General features: G+C 40.1%; 1 protein-coding gene and 1 long non-coding RNA gene across 2 annotated transcripts in view; one reads left to right on the top strand and one right to left on the bottom strand.

Annotated features, from left to right (window-relative positions):
• Positions 1-22285, top strand: part of LOC139107973 (neurotrimin) — a 131944-nt gene that overhangs the window by 35873 nt on the left and 73786 nt on the right. The window lies entirely within an intron of this gene.
• Positions 794-22275, bottom strand: LOC139107978 (uncharacterized). Its single transcript, XR_011546595.1, has 3 exons — positions 22154-22275; positions 7350-7508; positions 794-886 (listed from the first exon to the last, which is right to left on the bottom strand). It is a non-coding gene; the product is annotated as an uncharacterized lncRNA (long non-coding RNA).

Below are 22285 nucleotides of genomic sequence, written 5' to 3'. Positions count from 1 at the left end.
AAGAAGGATATCTATTGCTGCGAATCGACTGTTCCCGGCGACCCTCCCAAATTTACCTCCAAGAGTTCACCAACTAGTTTCCAAAGTCAATGAATTAAACCGGCCGCGATGCCGCTCGCGATTTAATTCATCGATCAACGCCTTCCGTGCTCCTCCCTCGAGACTCCTAATTGAATCCTTACGGCGTAACGAGCGACCACGCAATGCTCAGTTTATATTGTGTTCCTCTTAATGAAATACAAAGTGTCTGGAAACTTTACGCAGATCACAGCGCCGTGATAAAATTTATCCCTACATTGCACCTTTGTCGAATATAATGTAACGATTTATTACACATTTTCGCGTAATTAGAAGGAACCATAGGCGCGCTATTTTTTAAGACCCGAATTACGAACTACGAAATAAAAATAATGCAACTCACCAAACTGCATGAGCCTCAGCGGAGTTGTAAAATTCTGCCGGTGTCTGTAACATAAAAAAAAAATTATTAATGTAGACATGTATGTTAAATAATGAGATTAATAAAAAAAAAAAGATTTATTTTGTTTAATTTATACTTACTTAAAAGTTGCTCCGCCGGTGCCTGATGCCCTTCCTGGGCCTGCTCCTCCTCTCAGATGGGACGTGTCGAGCCCTCCTTCCGCGCACGAGTTACTCGCGAACACCCCGACCGTGATTTTATCGCGAAAATTATTAAGTGGTCACTTTCGCGCGTTCCATGCTCGGCACTCGCGTTTAGTAGAAGGTCGTATGTCCAATAATTCCGCCCGAACGTTTTACGAAACTCCCGGGACGGCCGACGAACCGACTGCGGTTCGTATGATTCTTAATGTCGGCGGTGACGACACTCGTTGACGACAGTCAATGCGGATGCAACTGCGTCGATCTGTAACAGAAAGAGATATCAAGTGGTTAATCGTGGTTATCGTGCCGGAAGGGTTTTCGTTAAACGGAAGTGCGAATTACTTTTGGTACGGAGACACGTGCTTGCTCCGCAGTGTGTAGGACGTGTGTGCTTGCGCGACCGCTGAAGAAGGACAAAGCGAGAGTGGGAGTAGTGGGGGAATATACCTAGCGCGCGGCACGTAGGCTCGGGCTCGCTCGCACCCCGTCCCCCCCCGCCTCACCCCACCTCCCCCCGCGCCTATCTATTCGTTACTCGTTCGATTTAATTGTAATATTTAATTCGTATGTCCAGACAAAGACGGTGCTTCCACCAGACCGTCCACGATCTCGAAAATCGCGAAGACCGTCTTTGTCTAGACATATTAAATTAAATATTAAAATTAAATCAAACCTGAAAATCGCCGACTTGACAGCCGACTCTCGCTTGGCGTAAAGCAAGCGAAGGATATAGAAGGAATATATATAAATATAGAAGGATATAGATTAATAAAATTTTTTTATAAACGTGTGAGATAATTGATTGCTTGCCGCTGGTATATTATAAAAAAAAAAAAAAAATAATAATAATAAAATTACGTCAGCCAATGCATTTTGGTAGGTATCTACTTCAATTCACCACTCTCGGATTACACTTTTTAACAGATTATCCCATTTTCGAAAGCTGAAAAATACTACCTATCGGTGTATTTCAATGCGTCTGATGTATCACATGTAAAATATTGACTAAATCCTGCTGGCGTACCTGTAGCCATGTACATACAGCATACTTCGTCAACGTCGCTCGACTTTTAAAGGAAACGGGATACTTGCCACTCGAGCCGCGGTGATATACCGTGCAGGAGTGTGTCAAAGTACATCAAAGCGCTTGCTTTCAAAGCGGACAGCACCGGCCGCATTCACCGTGAAACGATCTCGATCGCCAAAGACATTAACTGTTTATACCTTTTACCAAATATCCTCCTCTTTGCGCGTGGTCGTCCGTCAAAATGTCGATATCAGTATGCTCACCGTGCTGCTCTGCCGAACACTTCGGTATATATACGCGTATGTATCTATATCAACGTGGGACGCTGGAGAAAATTTAAAATAAGACGTGCATTGAATGGAAAAAAGACTAAGTCGAGCAGGAAAAAAAAATTAAAATCGTTTGAGAAGTCGCCGATCGAATTAAATAATAACGAAACTAATATTCAGTTAAAAAAATTTCTCTCTGATAAAAATTCTAATTTAAAAAAAAAAAAAAAAAAAAATATATATATTTTTAATTGCCGAACGCCGAAAAATTTTTTAGTTACACATTTTTTAGTAACTTTATTATTTAATAAAGTTTTGTTACCAACATTTTGTCTCGCATTTCCATCGAGATGTTATTATCATAAAATTATTAATTACATATTAATTGTTTATTCGGTTACTGATTGCACCGACAATCGTAATTCGGTGGTAAATAAATCTCACTGAGCAATTATATTGATTATTACAATGTACATTATACTAGGAAAATTACTTCATTTAATTAATCCACGACTCACATTTATATGTACGCAATCACTTAACACATCGATGGTGGTAAATGATGATTAGCATGGAACAATGCATAAGTAGACCTCTGTGAAGCTGGCAGGATCACGACTTTTTGTAGCGTACCACGAGTACAAAATATTTAGTGCTTTTTACGGATTTATATGAGTGGTACAAATTAGTGTAAATTCAGCTCTTTCGATTTCTGTACTTATTTTTATTTTTTATATTTTATTTTCGTTTGAGCTTTTAAGGTTAACGTGAAGCTAACAGGGCCACAATTTTTTTTTTTTTTTATGGGACATAGTACTAAATTATTACTAGTGATACTAATTAATACAAAATGGTATTAGTACTAAATAATCTGATAGATCCGAAGTAATTCTACCGATACGGTCAGCTTCACAGAGGTTTATATAACGGTAAATTTAAATTTTATAGTCGAAAATACGATAATGTTGAGGTTGGAATAATTATCGATCAAAGTTGGCCAACAGTATCGCATAAAGTTCGCGCGTTTAGACCAGTAATTGCATCTATAAATTGCACTTAAAAGTTCAGTTGTCACTCATTGATCCGACGTACAACAGCGGAATTACAAACTACGTTGATCTATAAAATATGGATACATCCTGATTGCGAATGAGTTACAATTGCGCGAATAAATTACAACACTTTCGGAATTAATTGGACGATTATTAGTTTCATAAATTACTACCACTGCATATTGACGTGCCGCAACGTCGGGCTAAAAATTAAATTACTTTACATGCACAACCTCTTTTATTAAACGATCAAAAAAATGTCGTTTGCTTTCCAAAACTATGTTATAAATTACGAATAAACTCAACCCAACAGTTAATTAAACATGAGACTGTTTGAGGAAATACAACCGCAAGTTTAGTATTGTTTAAACGTAATATATTTCAGATGCATAAATCCTATGAAATGCGTGCATTATTAATAAATGGTTAGTACGTTACGGCTTCCTGTTGTTCGAACCATCCGATCGAACAGTTCGTGTATTACTACGTGGTTTTAATCCAAAAATAATACGTACATTTGTATTTAAACCAGCAAAAAAAATTTTAAAAACGACGCAAATATCCCAGAATCGCAGAGATTTAAAAAAATTATTATCACCGCGAACGCTGTTGTAAACAGCAGTTATATCCAGCAGTTATATCCATTTGCATTTCAATTTCCATTTTGAGTAAGTAAATCGCGCGAAAATTCACCTATTCGAGGCAGGTCGCCTCCGCGATAACGAGCTGTTTATCGTGAGCGCTAACATGTAAGGAACATCGCGTCTTTGTAGCACTCGCTTCGGCAGTGTCTCGAGAAACAATAGGCACAAGGAACGATTTGCACCGCTGCCTGCCCAACTCGAATTCAGCGGCAAAACAAACCGCATAAACGCAACCATATAGCCGCATTACGTATTACGTATTAAATTTATAAGGTTATAAGGTATAAAGAACGGTTTATAAGATTATAAGGTATAAGGAACGGTTTGTCGAGATTTATTTTCTTGATCGTGAAAAAATACACGAGCAGAACATACACGTCCGCATCGCGTAAAAAAGAGAAAAAAAAATATTTTAACGCACGGATTTCAAACATGATAATAAATTCACTGCGATAAAATAACAAACGAGAATTTCTATTCGCTCCAACTCTTAAATTGAACAAATCGCGTAAAACACGTTTGGAGAAATAATTGTCGCTCCGATATACTTATACGAATTGTCGGCGCGAGTTAATGAATCGAGCGAGCTGGCAGTAGTTAAATGTTCGTGAATTCATACTTGATCTTTCATTACTTGTCGCGCGAGAAAAAGTATTACTATAAAAACTATACGTAACGATACCGTTCTTCGAGTTGATTGCGCGGATGATTATACTATCGGGTCTTGAGCACGCGGCAGGGCTCAAATAATAAAAAGAATTTAGCCAGGGCGAAAATCGGTTTCTCTCGCTGCAAAATATTTAACGTGACTACAGAGCGAGCGCTCCAATGGAATTTAAATGGATTTTGATGAACACTGTGTGTCTCATTAAAGGCTCGTTAACCTTTTGAAATAACAATTGAAATAACAAAATAACAATTAATTCCATCGAATTGAGAATTTTCAGAGCAAATTTAAAGAAAGATCTAATAATTTATACGTGACGGCTGAAATTTGTTATAATTAATTTGTTTAAAATTAGTTTATTCATTGTATTTGCGAACGAGAAATTGAACGAAAATTAATTAAACGGCAAAAATTAATATCTAAGCTAGCCGCCAAAAATTGATAGTAGATGTAAATTATTTCATACAAAATTAAGTAGGGAATTTGTGAAAGGATTAAGTCAACGTACATTTAGAAAAATAAATAAATAAATTTTTCTTTTCCTTCTTTTTCAGCTTAATGTGGATCCATGTAATTCAAATGGTTGCCAGATTTATATATATTCCCCTCGTATTGAATTGATTTCAGCACCGTACCGTCTACTTTCCCGTGTACTTCACAGGCGATTAACTCGGTTAATTACAGGTAATTATCCCTTAAAATCGTACCTCCGTCACTCGCATAAATTTATCCTTTAATCCAGCGTGGATTATAATGACTTAGTCTATCATCATCGGAGCGGTCTCTCAAAAAATTTTACCCGATTAAACGTCTGTCAACAGTCTGTAACCCGAGTAAAATTTTTTATTTGATTTAACGTACTCGCTGCACATTAAATTGACTTAACACTGCAACTAATTTTCTTCGCGCAGAAAAATTCCTCTTAAAAGCTTCGCGCTCGCGTTAAATAGAACACAACGAACCTCGCTACCACGACGGATATTTTTCTCGCTATTTATGGCAGATAAAAATATTACGCGCAGCGATCATAATTGAAAACTGTGAAATAAATTGGGACGATTTTAAAGCAAATAACTTTTAATGCGATATTTAGATACACATGAGAATTATTTCTCACCCGAATGATAACTCAGACGAAATGTGCGCGTTCGATATGGCGATAGGCAGGAATTTCAATTTCCGTTTCTGCGCAATGCTATTCGTCTGTATTCGCCTCACGATACCGTATCGTCTCTCAATAAACGCAACAAAACGTGCTCAACGTCGACAGATGCAAATGTCTCTTCAGTCATGAGTTTGCCGGCCAGCTAGTTGCAATTACCGCGCGATGCGCGGGTTACGAGCACGTTGAAAAACCGCATAAACTCGCGCTTGAATTTTTCGACGATGAATGAGATTTAACAAGGTCCTCCCCGAACAGAAGTGCCGCGGAAGATATTTTAAAAAAAAAAAAAAAAAAAAAAGAAAGAAGAGGAAGCGTGTATTAAATACTGTCGCGAGTCCGTGCACGTATTTCTAAAAATTTCATATCTTCCGTACGCGCGGATGGATATTGGATACCATAAATATTACATAGTAGATACGTTAGGTAAAACCGTATTGTTCATTTCGGACAGTAATTACAACTCTCTTCGGGGGGAAAAAAAATTTCTGGCTAAAACTCGAGACTGAGTAGGTTTAAAAAAGTGTAATAAACAGAGTTTTTAGTATGCCACATATCGATGAGCTTTAAAAGATATCTTTTGTAATATATATAGCGATAAAAATTTTTTTAACGTTATTTAAGACATACATCTGATTCGAAAACAACGGTGAACACCGTAGTTGTTGAAATCGGAGCTGTATTTTTCCATTTAAAACAGTTTCCTACACATAGGAGGCCCCTGCTAAACCGCGGCGACGGTTGTGGAGAAATCGGCTATGGAAAACGGTAAAACAACAGCCGTGTGAAAATAGCTCGTAAACGTGGGACACAATTTGAATCGGTAATGCTAGTGTTATTGAAAGACCGCTATAAAACTGGAGTCCACGATACCATAAAACCTCGAAAATGGTGAGACGTTTTAACGCTATTTTCTACAAATCTTCTTAAACTAAACAACAGCCCTAATATTAAAAAAAAAAATATATATATATATAGAAAAGTATGCAACTGATAAATTTTATTTAATTAGCGTCTCAATCGCTTCTGCTTTCGCGACAAGCAATCTCACGTGGAAGAGATCTTCAAGCGGATCCGCGAAACCAATAAGTGTACAAGTTTTACAAAAGGAGAATGCACGATATTTGAGGCGTCACTTGGCTAGATACGTGATATAGTTTCCAAACGAAGATCAAGTCCGTCGCGTTTTTCAAAAAATTACAGACACGCCGTTCTTATTAGAACTCGCGCGACCCCCGTACGTGACAACGGTGCCCAAAGATTTATGGTGGTCCTCGGGTACACGGATTTTCGACAAAATGACTGCAGCGACTGATTAAACCCGAACACCCGACACTCTCGCGGCGCTTCCAATGTAATACACGCGCCAGTACTATCGGTTTTAGTCTAATGAATTAGAGTAAATTACACGCACGACCTCCCTCCCCCCTTCCCACCTAGCATGCGGTTTATTTGGCGCGTTGAAATATTTAATCGGCACGAAATGAAAATCACGATAAATCGATTTTACCCATTTCGACGACAATACAATATTGTTTCAGTGTAACATCGCGTGATATGCTAACCGTACAAAATTAATAAAAGCGATCGTAATCTCGATTACTGATAGCAGTTAGTAATTATATTAGCGTAATTAAATTATGCAAATGCTTTGATCAATCAGTTAAAGCGAATGAATACTTAATTATTTACTCACGTACAGTTCGCGTCCGTATGATTTATACATACGCACGTACACTCTAATGCTCATTTATTTAGACTCGCATATGCTTTCAGAAATTGTACCATAAATTTTGTAAAAACTAGAAAAAAAACATGCGCTACTCGGGCACAGTTTTTCAGGAGATCCAAATTCGCACGCGTTATTATAATTGAAATCAACGGCGTGTTGCCGATTTACTTACATTTGTAGTTTTCAGTCAGATGAGAGTAGGTTATTTTCCATCCTTCCATCCTTCCTTCCTTCCGTGGCAGTTTCTGGATTATCCTGACGTGTAGCACTTCACATCATTTTGGACCGCGACGAAGAAGATGGGCAAACACTTTAAATTGTTTCGATAGTCCTGTAACACAAAAAAAAAAAAAAATGTTATTCTAGAAATGTTTAAAATGTCTGTAAAAAAAGAAAATATTTAAGCAATTTGAATAAACTATTAATTTTATTAAAAAAAAATGATATAAATTAATTAATCACGTTTAAGAAAATTATTTTTACATCTTTCCCTCGCAGGTAATATATGACGTCTCTCTATGTTTTATTCTATAATCCATGTATGATCAAATTCCTATCGTTGAAATTTCATATCTACGACCGCCGCGATCCAATATTGCTTTGTGTAGGCGTAATACAATAAATCAAGCAATCACTATAAATGGCGAGCGAGAAAGGGTCGCGAGGGTGGCGTGGGAATGGGGGAAAACACGTACACGATCACACAAAGAGGCCGCGTTCCGAACAGGGATGGACTGGGAATTGGGGAAGCATACATCAGATTGTGCTCCATATATCCCTTGGTAAAAGATAACATTTTCATTCTTGTACCAACGACAATTTCGCGCATCAAGTCGGACGGCGTACGGCGCGTTATTTATTTTTCCCCTTAGAACGCGCGACAAACGTCAATCAACATTCCTAGTCGTGAACTCAAACACGACCTTTGAAAAAATAATGTGGCGAAAATATTGGTACTCGCTCTCCAGCGCAGAGGAGCGTCAATATTTTCGCATATTACTTTGCAAACCGCAAGCTCGCATTCGCAATGTGTATTTACGACGATTGGGCGGAAGAGTGAATCAACTTCCTCAGCGGATATTTTTCAATGGTTATGACGCAATTGCACACTATTGTTTCCCTTTAAACTTGTTTGGTCAATCAAAACAAAGCATTTTCGTATTTGATCATTATACATACGTCCGGCCGGCGTTTATAAATGGGAACGTTACGAACTCGATATTAAGATCCCCTGAAATTCAACCAGCGCGATGAAATGTATTAAAATAATTGTTTAATAATTTCGAGGCGCGCATTTTTGGCACAGATGTTATATACAGCCTCTCATGATTGTGCGCGATAATTCATTTCGGAGTTTCCATCTTTGATCAAAAGCCTCGACACGACATCCCGCAATTTCGACACGATGATTTTCTACGACTCTCGAAAGAGATAAATGAGAAGAGACGCATTGTCCGCGTTCACATATAATGTATTATCACGCATGCGTTGATATATTATTTATTTCTCTTCGTTTCTCTTTTTTTTTTTTTTTTTTTTAATTTGATACAACAAAGCCTGGAGTTCAGTGCAGGAATATATTAACACTGCATTTCTAACGTAAAGTAAAATTTAATTACAATATACGGAAAAAAGAAATTTTTCTAATTTTAAAATTCTAATAAGTATATCTATAATATAATCGTAAAAAATTGTATTGGCAATTTTGTTGCCCCTACTTTGTATTATTTTAATTTTTTTTTTAATTTTATTTTAATTTGGACTATTCAGATTAACGTAAAGCTAGCAGCGCCACTATTTTTTTTTGTTTTAATGGGATATGGTATACAAAATTACTAGTGGTACTAATTAGTACAAATAGGGTACTAAATAATCCGATAGGTCCGAAGTGATACCGCGGATATGGTCCTGTCAGCTTCACAGAGGTGGACTTTATCGCATCAGCGCGTTTATTCCGCTTCCGCGCACGGGGCGCGGGTTAACGGGGGTTGGCGCGGATCGCGAACAACAACGGCGACGACGACGACACTGCACGGTCGGGACGGCGAAGGCGGATAAAACGGCGGGAGGAGGTCACGACGGATTCGCAGAGCGGCTGGCAGGAAACACGACGGAGGGTATCCCGGTCCGTTCTCCACAATGGGTGGAGAGAAGAGGGGGGCAAAAGGGAGGAGGGAGGAAAGAACGCATTTATTCCGCAGTCGCGTTTTTATTGTTCCGCAAAGGGAGAGATTCGGGGCCCCGACGGAAAACGGTCGGCGAAACTTTGATAATATCCAGCGGCAAGTTCGTCGACTAGCAGGGGGAGGTGGAGACGATTTCGCTCGGGTTCTTAATTGAGTGCGTCGGTAAGTGAATATGAAATACGTAACGTCTTCCCTCGGCGGACCGGCAAGGTACATCGCGACTTCACGGCGGGTAACATTTCAGAAATATCCACTCGCCGTTACATTACGCTCCGCGGTTTTAAAAAGTGAGACGTCTCGAGCTATCAGCGAGGCGCTCTCGCTATTGATATTTAGGTACTTGCCCGCGCACCAACTTCAATGTAAATACGATATAAATTACTTGGTTGATTCCCGACTTGTTGGGATAACCGCGAGTAAATTTCAAGACTTGAGCGCGAATGCGATAATACCGTGAGGGCGGAAAATAAATCACGCGAATAAGCCGGTTACTTTATTCGACCGTTGTTAGCATAAATTAGCCATCGTGTTAAAATTCGGCCGTGCCGGATCAATTCGGTGGATCGTAGCTATCAGCACTCTATTACGTAATCCGTTTGTATACCGGTCTCTTGCAGAGGTGTTTATCAAAGCGACGAATGTAATTAAATGTATCAAAACCGGTTACGCGCTGCCAGCGCTGTTGCGTAATCAAGCGTGGTAAAATTAAATGAAAACGCAACGATCGGCCATTGCCGGTGGTGGTAAATGAAGCGCGAAATGCCAAAAATATTCAAAGGATGATGCTCGTCGATTACGTAAAAATCGGCTGCTGATAAAAAAAAAAAAAAAAAAAAAGCCAAGAGGTAACCTCGTTTGAAACAACATTTTATCTTCTTTGCCTGCGGGAATTTATTTTACATAATTCAGGTAGCAAATATTTTATTGATGAAACACGCCGCGGCAATCGCGAATGCCTCTTTATAATCGTATATTTAGCAGTATTCATTAACTCGATCGCTAGCTGTATTACACGTTGAATGGCAGTAAAATTGATTAATAATCGCGCAATGAGCTTTCCTGTCGGTGATAAAAGTCTGTTATCAATAATTTCCTACAATTCGCATGCGCCCATTTAATGTCCTCGGATTTACCAAAAATATGGACGGACGTTGTGTTACTACTGATAAAAGTATCAGCAAATTAATGTACTCCGAGTGCCTCTGTTAAAATATTGATTACCATCGGTACGCGATATACGGCGCACGTATACGGCTTATCACCGACTACTAATACAATGCGCGAGTCGAGTGCAGAAATTATTTTACTTGGCAAATATTAATCCAATAAATGCAATTAATTAATTGAATCGTTAACACTTTCTGAATCGACGTAAATACGGTGCTTTGCGTAATTCAAGCTGACAAAATAAATTTAGATTTTTCGATAATGCATCTCGATAATGTGTACCTTAAGTAAATCGAATGAAACGTAAATTCGTGTAATACGCGATTAACACAATTATTTATTAACAAATATTAATTTAAATGTATTTAATGGCATTTTATTTCGGTTTTACGAAAGTGTAAACTTTCGAGATATATTCGAGATACGAGTCAACATTCGCAGTAATAAACCGAGTGGAGTAAATTTTAAAGCAATATGAATCACCCCGATATCTGCGTGACAAGACAAACGGAAAAACGAACGAATGTCACAGAACACGATGTCACGCGGAACATGATACACGTAGATGCATGTCGGTTCATTGCCGTTGTCAGATCGTTGGTTCTTTGAAAGAGCATAAAGAAGAGCGATGAGGGAGGGCTATGAAGAAGGATCGCCTGCCGCTTATCCTTCGTAACGAGCTGTCTTAAATCTAACATTTTTTATTTCTATTCCTACAAAAAAAAAAGAAAAAAAAAAAAGCAGGCAACAAAACGCGAGAACCGTTCCCTGCGGAGAATTATTTTACAAAGACTGTTCGATCGTATGGGAAAAGAAAAAAAAAAAAAAGGAGAGTTACCACGCGAATACAGTGCCGTCGTTCTCTCTGCTCACGTTCTTTCAGCGCCGATATATACGCATTTCCACTTTCATAAAGCTATCGGCTACAGCGTAAACCGCTTAATCGCCTCTTCTTTCACGCTAGTTTTGTTGGCTTAAGCCGAAGCTTATGCTCTCCGCACAGCATTGTTTTCCCACTTGCTGTCCCCCAAGCAAAGGAGCTAACGCAAAATTTACATCTCGCCATCGTTTGTGGCTCTTTCGACGAGGACTCGATCAAGCGAAAGAGCCGCCAGATTATCCTTCATAGCTTCCCGTACCAGTCTAAGTATATTTGCTTGCCGTTCGACAAAATAAAGTTCGAACTTCTCTATAAGCAATTTATCATTGTAATTCCGCGAAGACGCATCGGTCGACAATTAACTATTACAATCATTTATCGCACTCGTCAAAAATACATAAGCCTAGTTAAATCCAATGCTAAATGACAGATTGTACCGTTTGAAAAGACACAAAAATACCAAATAATATATCGTCGGACAATAATTGTAAATTAATTGTAAATCTAACATAGATTAAATGCCATATTAGTCTGATATCATTGACAGTGAATGCGCATTATTTAATGAAGCGTTCGTTAATTAACAACTTCACGTATTTCTATCAATAATAATTACGGTAATATATGATAAAGTAAAATATATCGGGAATATTTGGCCATGATTGATCGGTGGATTTTTAATTATATGTAAAAAAAAAAAAATATATATAATAATTAAATTACAAGTAAAATGTTATATTCAACGAGAAGCACAGAGAACCATATCTGCTTCGTGGCGTTATATTGAAATGGCGAAGTAAAGCCCAAATTACTAAATAATGACGGCGAAATTCTGGATGGACGATTATGATGAAACTAAAATGAAGATGGATATACGGGAAACGGTAACGTTCTAGGATAGAATAGTTCATTTAGCCCAGATGGGTAATTAATTCATCACGAAGTCGGATTAATTAATAAAAATTACTCGCAAGTAATCGCTAGCTCAACAAAGCGCAGAGAACGCCGCTTGAATGAAGTTGCCATTTAAAAAAGAAAAAAAAAAACAAAATCTGTCTAGCATCGGTCGTCTATCACTGTTCAGCGCGGACCGTGTACGTAAATAGATACCTAAACGTTTTTTGCCGCGTGCTTGTTTACTGTTTTGGTCTGTCCTTACGCAACGCTCGCTCGACTGCCGAATTCGTCGAGCAAACCGGTTCTCGCCGCCCGCCGCCCGCGCGCCCACCACCTCGTGAACTTCGAGCGCAAGGTGCCGGCCGGATGTCAACGCACGCACGTACTCACACTATAAATGAAAAATGAGTAAGCGCGTACATTGGCAATTTCACGAAGAAAATCAAAACATTTACGGCTTCAATTAAGTAATTTAGTGTACGAACGATAACGTAAAATCTGCTTAAACCAATCGTCCGCACGGAATATCTAAATTGCACCCGCAGATTAATATCGCAACCTAAACAGATTAGCCTCATTGCGATAATCGAACACGAGCGAAATAGACCTATTTGACGCTTTCAATTCGCGCTGCGTACCGAAAATGATCACGTTGACGAGATTGATTAATTTCGATCCGTAAATTGCTTTCGAAAATTTTCCCGCGATTAAGTTATAGCTACATTACTTGAGAAGCAGATCGTGACGAAGAGTAATGATGTATTTCGTCGCGTGCCGGGGCAGAACTTGGAAACGCGGCCGCGTTTTAAATTCGTGTCATCTCTTCTACGAAAGTACAAGTTGTAGCGCGGAGCGACAAGTGTTAACGGGAAATCGAATAATGTTTCAAAGTTCTTCGAGTAAATAGGCTTTGTGGGGAAGTACTAGGCATATATCTATTTATATTCATACCCGTTCGTATCTGCGGACCTATATATTTGCGCAGGCGGCGCTTTAAGCCGCTCAGATAGAGCCAAGCCAATTGCATAATCCAAGGTAAGGTAGAACTTCCCAAGTGCGCAGTTATTATCATTTCTAACAGCCATATCGACCGTTTTCGCAAGGGAGATTAGCCATTACCACACGATCGGATCGCGGAAGCGCGCAGTGCGGCTTACTTACTTATCATCGATTGAACAATTCGTATTTGTGATCAAAGGCGCCGGTTATTACAATAGGAAACGAAACGAGCGCCGGCGACTTCCATTGTAACCGCGTTATTGTAACTCTTTGTGGGAGCCGCGTTCATCCGCGTGCATCCAGCAAAAGAGACTAATTAATATTTTTCCGATACGTAAGACTGCGAAGAATAATAGGAATACTAACTGACGCGAGCACATTTTATTTCAATGGCGAATTAGCTCCTTTTCCCGGCGTATCTGAAGCCGGGCTCGCACGCTGAAAATTTACCTCGCGATATACTCATCTATCCGTTTCGTTTTAAAAAATTTCAGAGAACCGCCACGTATTTTCACGCTACGACGACGTAAATAATATCGACGTTAATAGAACTAATAAGTGAGAAATTTCGTCATGGCCGTGCATAAACGTGTAAAATATTCGCGCACGCATTTCCGACATTTTTGGAAACGATCCATTTTATTATTACCTCGACTAAACCATTGTTTTTAATATACGCACGATCGAATAGTTCTCTAATTAACTTTTATCTGCTAATGTTAAATCGCGGATGTCAACCGTGATACCTTATGTTTATCCTCCAAGGGTTAAATGCGCAACAGCATACATTATTTCCCAACCCGTCAGATAACGCGGACTTATATACGCGTGGGCAATGTATTACGATATTATCGCCCCCCTGCACCGGGGGATGCATCCCTATATTCTATAATAATCGTACATTACGGAATTTGTATGCATGGCGTGCGGAAGAAGCGGGCGTTGCGTTTTACGTGAACAGAATAGTGCCTGAATTACGCTGTACTTTTCTCCGCAAAAGAAAATTCGCGTGCAAATTTTCTCGCGCGTATGAACCCGCGGCGCGAGTACGCGCGCCGGGGCGCGTTCTCGCTGACGTTTTCCGGCGCGGTTTTACGAGAAGCGACGGCCTTCGTCCTCCTGGCTGACCCGATCCCCAACTAATCCTACTTAGATCAATAAGTCTAAACCTCAGCGCTGTGGCATTTCGCGGTTTCTACAGATTCGTTCGCGTCACTCGCCTTTCTCCTCCCTCTAACCCCTCCTGAGCTTGTGTACGAAAACTGTACCTCGCGATGCGGTGGACCGGGCGCAGAGGGACGTAATCCGTAGACTAACGTGTACAAACGCGGCGTGCACCGACACAATGGAGCCAAACTTATCTAACGACTGTTATGCCTGCAACCGCACATGTATAAACAGCGAAGCGGCGGCTGCCTTCCCGAGCGCGACCACGGAGATACTTCCAGCGTCTATAGCGACCTTCCGTCCTCTCGTTTTCCTCTTCACGACGCCAATTACGCCGCGCCGAATCCGCCGCTTTCTGTTCCGTCGTATCATCGCGCCACTATCATCCAATAAACAGAAACATGTGTCACTCGAGCATGGCCAATTATGAAACGCGCGCGGATACGCAGGTCGTGCTTCGTATGTATAATTGGGTGACGTTGTTACACCGGTGATGCGATTCCTACGAATTCTCCCTTTCGGTTTTATCCGACGTAAACGCGGTTGAGGGCCAGCCCGCGTAGATTATTTCCAAACGTTGAATTATCACCAATCGCGAACGTTCAGCGTTGTAATGAGAACATGCCCGTGCACTTGTTGGAGTGCTTTTCACAAAGCCGGTATTAAAAGTACACAGGACGTATTTTTACGTTATGAACGCTAGCATAAACGTTTACACGAGTTAAAATTAACTGAAACCGTTACTGTTAACGCGGGTGAAATTCGCGTTTAAATCTCGGTCAAAATAAAAAAAAATAAAAAAAAAACTAAATAAATAAATAAAAAAATAAAAAAAAAACTTGCCGCTTCACCGTGCGTACCGCACGCTTACGCACACGCGCGCGGGTTAACATTTGCGTCCGTAAACATTTATGAAGTTACACCGTTGACTGCGAAATAAAACAGCGTGTACCATTGTGCGACGTTGTTGCAAGTTAACCGTAAAATCTCTGTACATTAGACCCCTGAGTATAATACTGATGCATTTATTTACTTTACTTGACTGGCGGGGAGAAATACGGCGCCGCAGGGAAAGGACCGTCGGCGATTATTCGAAATTTTCCCAAAAATTTATATACCCCATTACCTACGTAATGATATCCCTTAAGAGGTAAAAATCGAGATGTTAACAAGCCATTTTCCGCGGCTATTCTTTTTTTTTTTTTTTTTAACAGATTGAGGGGAAGCTCAGGCAGCATTTCCGTGCCGCCATCGATCGACGCGCGTCTCTGCATTACTGATATTGGAAAACTGCCCGATGATTTTATCGTCGCGCCAATGTATATGCCCTTCGCGCGGGCAATCGGTTCACGGTGGTCCTTTATATCGGGCGGGAATTTAGGCGATTGCCCGTATGACCCTGTGTCCCGCTGTCGAACCAGGCGGACCTGCCTGCGTGCCTGTGCCCGAGCTATGCGCGAGCGCGCGTGTTTACACATATCATGCTCTTTCCGTTCGGACAGGCCGCGGCGTTATACGGTTAAAACCGCGACCCCGCAATAGGACCGGTCCCGGTACGACCAAAGCGATATAATGGGAATACTTCTCCCGGGTGCATTCTGCCTTTTGTACATTAAACAAGTGCGCGCACGCCCGCGCTCTCGTGTTTGCTGGGGGCGGGATATAGGGGAGCACCGAGGCGGTCGGCGAACGCGGCAGGGTACTGCATAGGGCGAGCACCGTGTTCGGGATTTGATTTACACACGGCGCGGACCGTGTCGCTTTTACGCGGCTCTGAGGTCGTTCCGGCAAAACTACGCTTACCGATCCGGGGGAGCCGGAGCGTATGCGCGTTAAACTTGGTCGACACCATGACGGAGGGAAAGAGAGCGAGCGAGCTCGCGATACTATAATCCGAGGCTCCGGTTCGCATTTCGATAATAACGAGCCGCGATTATACTCATATTAAACGTATAGATTTACGAGAAAACTCGGGAGCACGCCTAAGAAAGCGATAAACTTTGTTTCCGCATCGCGACGATTTTAAGGACGGGTGGTGAAAGAAAGAACTGCACGAGTGCTTTAACGTACGACGTAAAATTAGTCAGGTAACGTTATCGAGATGAGCCTGTATCGAAATTTTAAATATATAAGCTACTTCAATTTATCCATCTAGTTTTATATAGCGCGTGTATATATATGTATATATTATATTGGAAACATCTTTCTTCGTGAAAATATTGAAAGATGGTCTACGCGTTATTCGGAGGAAAATATATCGCGGGATGAAGTCTTATATTACAATATTGTCTGACAATGAATTCAACTTTGTCTATGCGGCAAGTTTGTATAACTCATACTCGTAATGTTTGTATGTGTATTAAAAAAAAAAGAAATTAATATATCTCTTGCGCTTTGCACTGTTATTACGAATTATATAAAGTAAACATATTTCCAATTTAATTAAAAACATATCGCGTAATAAATCTGTTTCCTTTGGAGGAGAAAAGTGTAGCGTGCTGTTATTTCTTTTACCCCGCGGTGTATTTTTTTTCCAGCGGTAGCAAGAGCATACGTTACCATACCTCTGCTCAAGCATTGTGTAAGGAATTTGATTTATACAGTACACCCGTCGCTTTTACATGGCTCGTGCCGACAATGCTGTCCTTTCTGATTCGGAACACAGAACGTGCAAGTTAGAAGCAGCATAAATGGTTGTACAAAAATAAAGAAACTCTAAAAAACAAAACAAAAAAAAACAAAAAAAATATACAAACATTGCACAAAAACGGTGCATTCATAAACTTGCTAGGTATTGTATCCGCACGAATAACTATCTACTAAATTTCATTAACATATTTGATCTAATATTTGCAAAATGTTTTAGAAATCAATTTTTTTTTCAAATATTAATGTACTAAAAAAATTAACATTTTTCTTTTGCGTTAAATATAATACGAGGAGAGTTAAGGCTCAGCCTTCGATGTACGAACTTTCAATTCCGACTTGCCGCGTTAATTAAATCTAATTGACGAATTGCAGAAATGTCAAATGAAAATCGGAGGGATGGTAGAAAGGTCGATCCCGACCGTGTTCAAAGGTAACATAGCAAAAGCTGTCATCATTAGATACGCTAGATTGCGGGTAGCATCATATGAGAGAGTCACCCAATGTTTGTAATCAGTCACCTAGGTTGTTAGACACCGTACGGTTCTCGGTTGGAGCGACCATGAAAGTATCCTTTTCAGCAGGTGTGTAACCTGGCTTTTGAGATGGGTGTGGATAACCAACGCAAATGGTATCTTTAATGAACTCCTATAGAGTTATCACGCCGCGTAAGAGAACGCGCAGATTTACATTTTATGTTACGCCTCGGAGATAATTTATTAAATAAAATTAATTCTCAACAAATATCGAATTATACTAAACAAAAAAATATAAATAAAATTCTTATTAAATGTCCTCAGAAAAAAATACGTATATTTTTTTATCCCGTTCCACTTTGCATTTTTTCTAGATAAGATTTAATTAAGAAGAGCTCTATCGCATTCTAATTTCTTGAAATATTATTCATATACCTATATATATATATATATATATATATATATATATATATATATATATATATATATACAATGATTTATATTATACGTGCAAGTTGAAGTTAAATAATGTTTTCTTTCTTCTTTTTTTTTTAAATCTCCCCATTTGGATAGTAGTAGCTTGCGGAGATGGGATAGTCGTTGGGATAAGAGGTGCGCACAGGAAAGGGGGAATTAATCAGCCGAGGAAAGTTTCCCTCACGGAATGTTAAGAAACTACAAATTAAATGACTGCGCCTTTTTAAGTAACGTTAAGTGGTTCGTGAGAGATAGCAGTCGATTTCTTTTCCCCGTCACTGTTTTTACATCCTCTATAGCGCCATTTAAAGAACGGCGCAACGTCTATGTTGTGAATCCATCACGGGGTCTTTCCGTCGTGAAAATGCATCAATTAACCCATCGTCCGCCATCTGGCCTCCATTAGACGATACTGAATTTTTGCTCGCGCATCAAACTTTCTGTTTAAATATACGTAGTATTAATTTAGACTTCGTTAACAAGAAAAGTACCCGGACGCGTAATTTTGTCTAATTTCTTCTCGCACGACGAGATAATAAACGAAACACGACAATATCAAATCGTTATATTTATCACTCCGCAATTGAGAATTCTTTCGGGCTGAAAGCTGAATCGAGGGCTTGATATAATCAACATTTTTGCCATTCTCCTCGTAATGCATTAACTCCGTGTGCCTTAATTACCACAATTTGCAAAGGCCGTTATGAGTCTATTAACTATGCCGTTGTACCGTACTAGGTTGGCAACGAGAGTGGCACTTGCACGGAGGGTAACGCCAGCCCGTTTTATCGCGTTTCCATCTCTTAAACCGACTTAACACTTACTTAGCTTACTAATTGCTTCGATAAAATTTAATTTGCGGGTGTGCTACCTTGATTACGCGACCGTTATTTAAAGAAATTGTCGGTGTACCGGATACAATATATTATGCGCTTCTTAAAGTCTAAAGATATTATTCGAGTTTTGTTAAAAAATTTGAAATTACCGCAGCTGCTAAATTATTAATCCCCAAAAAATTATTATCAATACTAACTTGGCCTGGGTTTTCCAAGAAATATTTCATACCTGTCTGACACGAGGACATCTAACCGACCGATATTCCCCCCCGCGAGCTGATGACACATGGATTACGCATCTCTAATATTTTTCATCGGCGGCATACCATATCTGAGATCAAACGTGCGAGTTTTCTAGGTGTCCGGAAATTACATGTCATTGCCAGGGCACAGAAGGAACGTAAGGAAAAGTAATCTACATCTCACACACGCTGCTCGAACTGCAAATCTAGCGTGAAATTAATTCCTGATTTTCGCCGCGTTATACCAGAGCACGGGTGAAATTTTCATCTAAACGTTACACGTCGTCATTGCACGCCGCTATCATCGATATTATTTACGTAACAATTTGAATTCGGCAACCGCGTTATGAAAGCTGTTCGACGGCTTATTGCGTACACGCATAAGTTACAAGCCGCAATTACGCGCGATTCATACTGGAAAGCGCGAATGCGATTTCCTTTACGCATAGATAGCACCGGGACTCGTAAAGCAACCTCTCCCGTGATTCAGCTGTAAAAGACACGGCCGGATTTTATTCCCAGCTGAGATAGAGGTGAGGGCTGCAATAATGTCGCGATCGACGCTGCCTCGCGACCCTCGACCTGGACGATAAACGACGCATGCGGAAAGGCCGGGAGAAAACGCGCGCATAGATGGCCACGAGAAGTCCCTCAATTTCGCGTTCAATAAATTGCCCGTAAAAAAAAAAGAAGAAAAGAGTCGAAAAAAAAAGGAAAAAAAAAAACTTGGAATGCACACGGTAAAGCGAGGCATGCTTCCCACGTACGGTTGATGAATTTCAATACATTTTTTTTTTTTCTTTTATGGATCCTTTCCAGGCACATCCGCGATAAAGTCCCGTGGGGGGCTCGCCCGACGACCGTCGTCTCCTTCGAATCGTCAAATCAAAATTGAAAAGCACATTTCGTCGCCTTGGCTTTCATCGGGGAAATTCGTCGTGGAAATAAACGTAAACCGGTGTTCGTGCGAGAGCGCGTTCTCGCTCTCTCGGTGTAACGTTTGCATCGTTTGCGAGTACATTGGAAACGCTTTCGAAAACATCGCTCGAAACGTCCCTAAGAGAGCCCTCGATGCGCTCGGAAATTTTTCATGCGGAAATTTTCAACGAGTGCTCGGAGTAATTTTGCGCCCCTCGCAGTGGATTAAGCAAGCGCGCGGCAATGCATACGCGATTATGCGTTTATATTTCGCCCCCGCCAGTAATACGATTTAATAATATACGAGCGCGTCGGACACTTACGATAAAGATGTGTCTGTTAAGTTTTCGAATCTTTCGCCTCCCTCTTCTCACCTAATTTACTTGTTCGACATTAAAAGCGATATTCATTGCCAAGCTGAAAACGCGCGGCCCTACGCTCCGGTGCCCCACGTTTCTGCAACGCAATAATATACACTTCTTCTCGCGACATAATTCTCATTTCACCGAGGGCTTTCAAGCCGAAACTTTTTTTTTTTTTTTTTTTCACCCGCTTATTATTCCGTTCCCTCCCGAATGTTCCATTTAGCGGCTCAAATGCGCGAACAGCCACCGTGTCGCATAAATTGCGAATTTTTCGCGGACCGGCACATTTGTGTCGTGTTTCCTGTTTATGTAAATATGAGCAATAAATCGTATCCACTCATGAATTCGTTTCTTCCGCTCGGCTGCCCTCCCAGCGGAATCGAAGAAACCGAATTTTTTGACCGAAAGCCGAAGCATACGTCGATGAAAATTTCTCGCGGAAAAAAGAAGAAACATGCCGCGTCTGGGTAACTCGCGTACTAAGGTGCCTCAATGTGTAATAATTAAATGCAGAAGAAAAAGAAAGAAAGGAAAAAAAAAAGAAAAAAATTATTTACGTAACAAAGAAAGCGCAAACAAGAGAAATGAAAAATATTAATAAACCCGCGAACGTGTTCAGTGATTTTCACACGAAAGACGTGCGAGAAAAACTGTCCATTTAATGGAATCAAATAAAGTAGAATTTATTTCGTATAAATATTACTCCTGCAATACGTATCCATCATAAACGTCCGCGGCAGATGGAAATGCATCTCTGTGTCGAAAAGAAGCGACCGAGACTCTTCCAATTTTCTGAATGCGCCAACATGACACGCATATTGACATTGAATTCCGCAGTGCGTTGCTCTATTCACTCGTCTTAAGAATAGTAAATCCGAGCGAACACTTCGGCGATATCAGTACTTCCTGAACCTTGAATTTATTCAAACAACGTAGAGACCCCGGGAGCTTTCAAATTTCCATAATCCGCCGCGTATGTTGTCGGGGAAGTTACTTCGCAGGTGGGACTTTATCGTTACAGAGAAATGATATATGCGACACCGTCGTCGATCGTTGAAAATTACTTTCAACCGGAGTCACTTGTCGCGGCCGCGATTTAAATCGCAAATCCAGTTTGTAAAATATTTATTCGCTCGCGAATAAATTACGATCGGCGCCGATTAAGCCTCTGTTAATTCATCTGCTTTTAGAAAATATTTCTTATTAATTGCCCGACGCGCTCAGAATTTTTTATGAAACGGAACCGGGCTTTGTTTTGATTCGAAATTGCGATTTTAATTTCTAATTTCGGCTGGACGATTTTGAGGGTAATTTATCGAAATTTTATCTGTTTGCATCAAGCGACGAAAAATCGAAATAAGTCACATTTTTTTTTTTTTTTTTTTTAAAGGGGGCGAGAAAAAAAATTTATTATAAATTACCCAACGCGTTTTTGTAAAACAAACGTTCATGGCTAGAGGAATTCTCGTCTTTTATTTGCGTTTTTCATTTAAAAAAAACGTAGCGATAAAAATTGCGTGTCACGACTCCAATTTCCAACCTTTATCCACAGAAATTTTATTTATTCATATCGAGCGAAAAAAAAATAAAGGAAATATTTTTTGACGAGGAAGCGGTGATGAGGGCAAGAGGCAGGGAAATCTATATCGCGCAACGAAAAACTTTTAAAGTAATACGACACCAAAAATAACGCATGCAGATATGAAAGCATGTGACTCACCAACGGTCGAGCAGAGCGTTTGCGAGCGTGTGTGTGTGAGTGACCAGCCATCTTTTTTTCTCCCTCTGTCTCTGTCTCTCCTCTCTTCCTCTCTCTCTTGCTCTCTCTTGCTCTCTCTTTCTCTCTCTCTCT

The sequence above is a fragment of the Cardiocondyla obscurior genome, linkage group LG14 (assembly GCF_019399895.1).
Source record: "Cardiocondyla obscurior isolate alpha-2009 linkage group LG14, Cobs3.1, whole genome shotgun sequence".
Taxonomy (NCBI): domain Eukaryota; kingdom Metazoa; phylum Arthropoda; class Insecta; order Hymenoptera; family Formicidae; genus Cardiocondyla; species Cardiocondyla obscurior.
The sequence above is the reverse complement of the archived record's forward strand: the minus strand, read 5'-3'. Positions and strand labels throughout refer to the sequence as shown.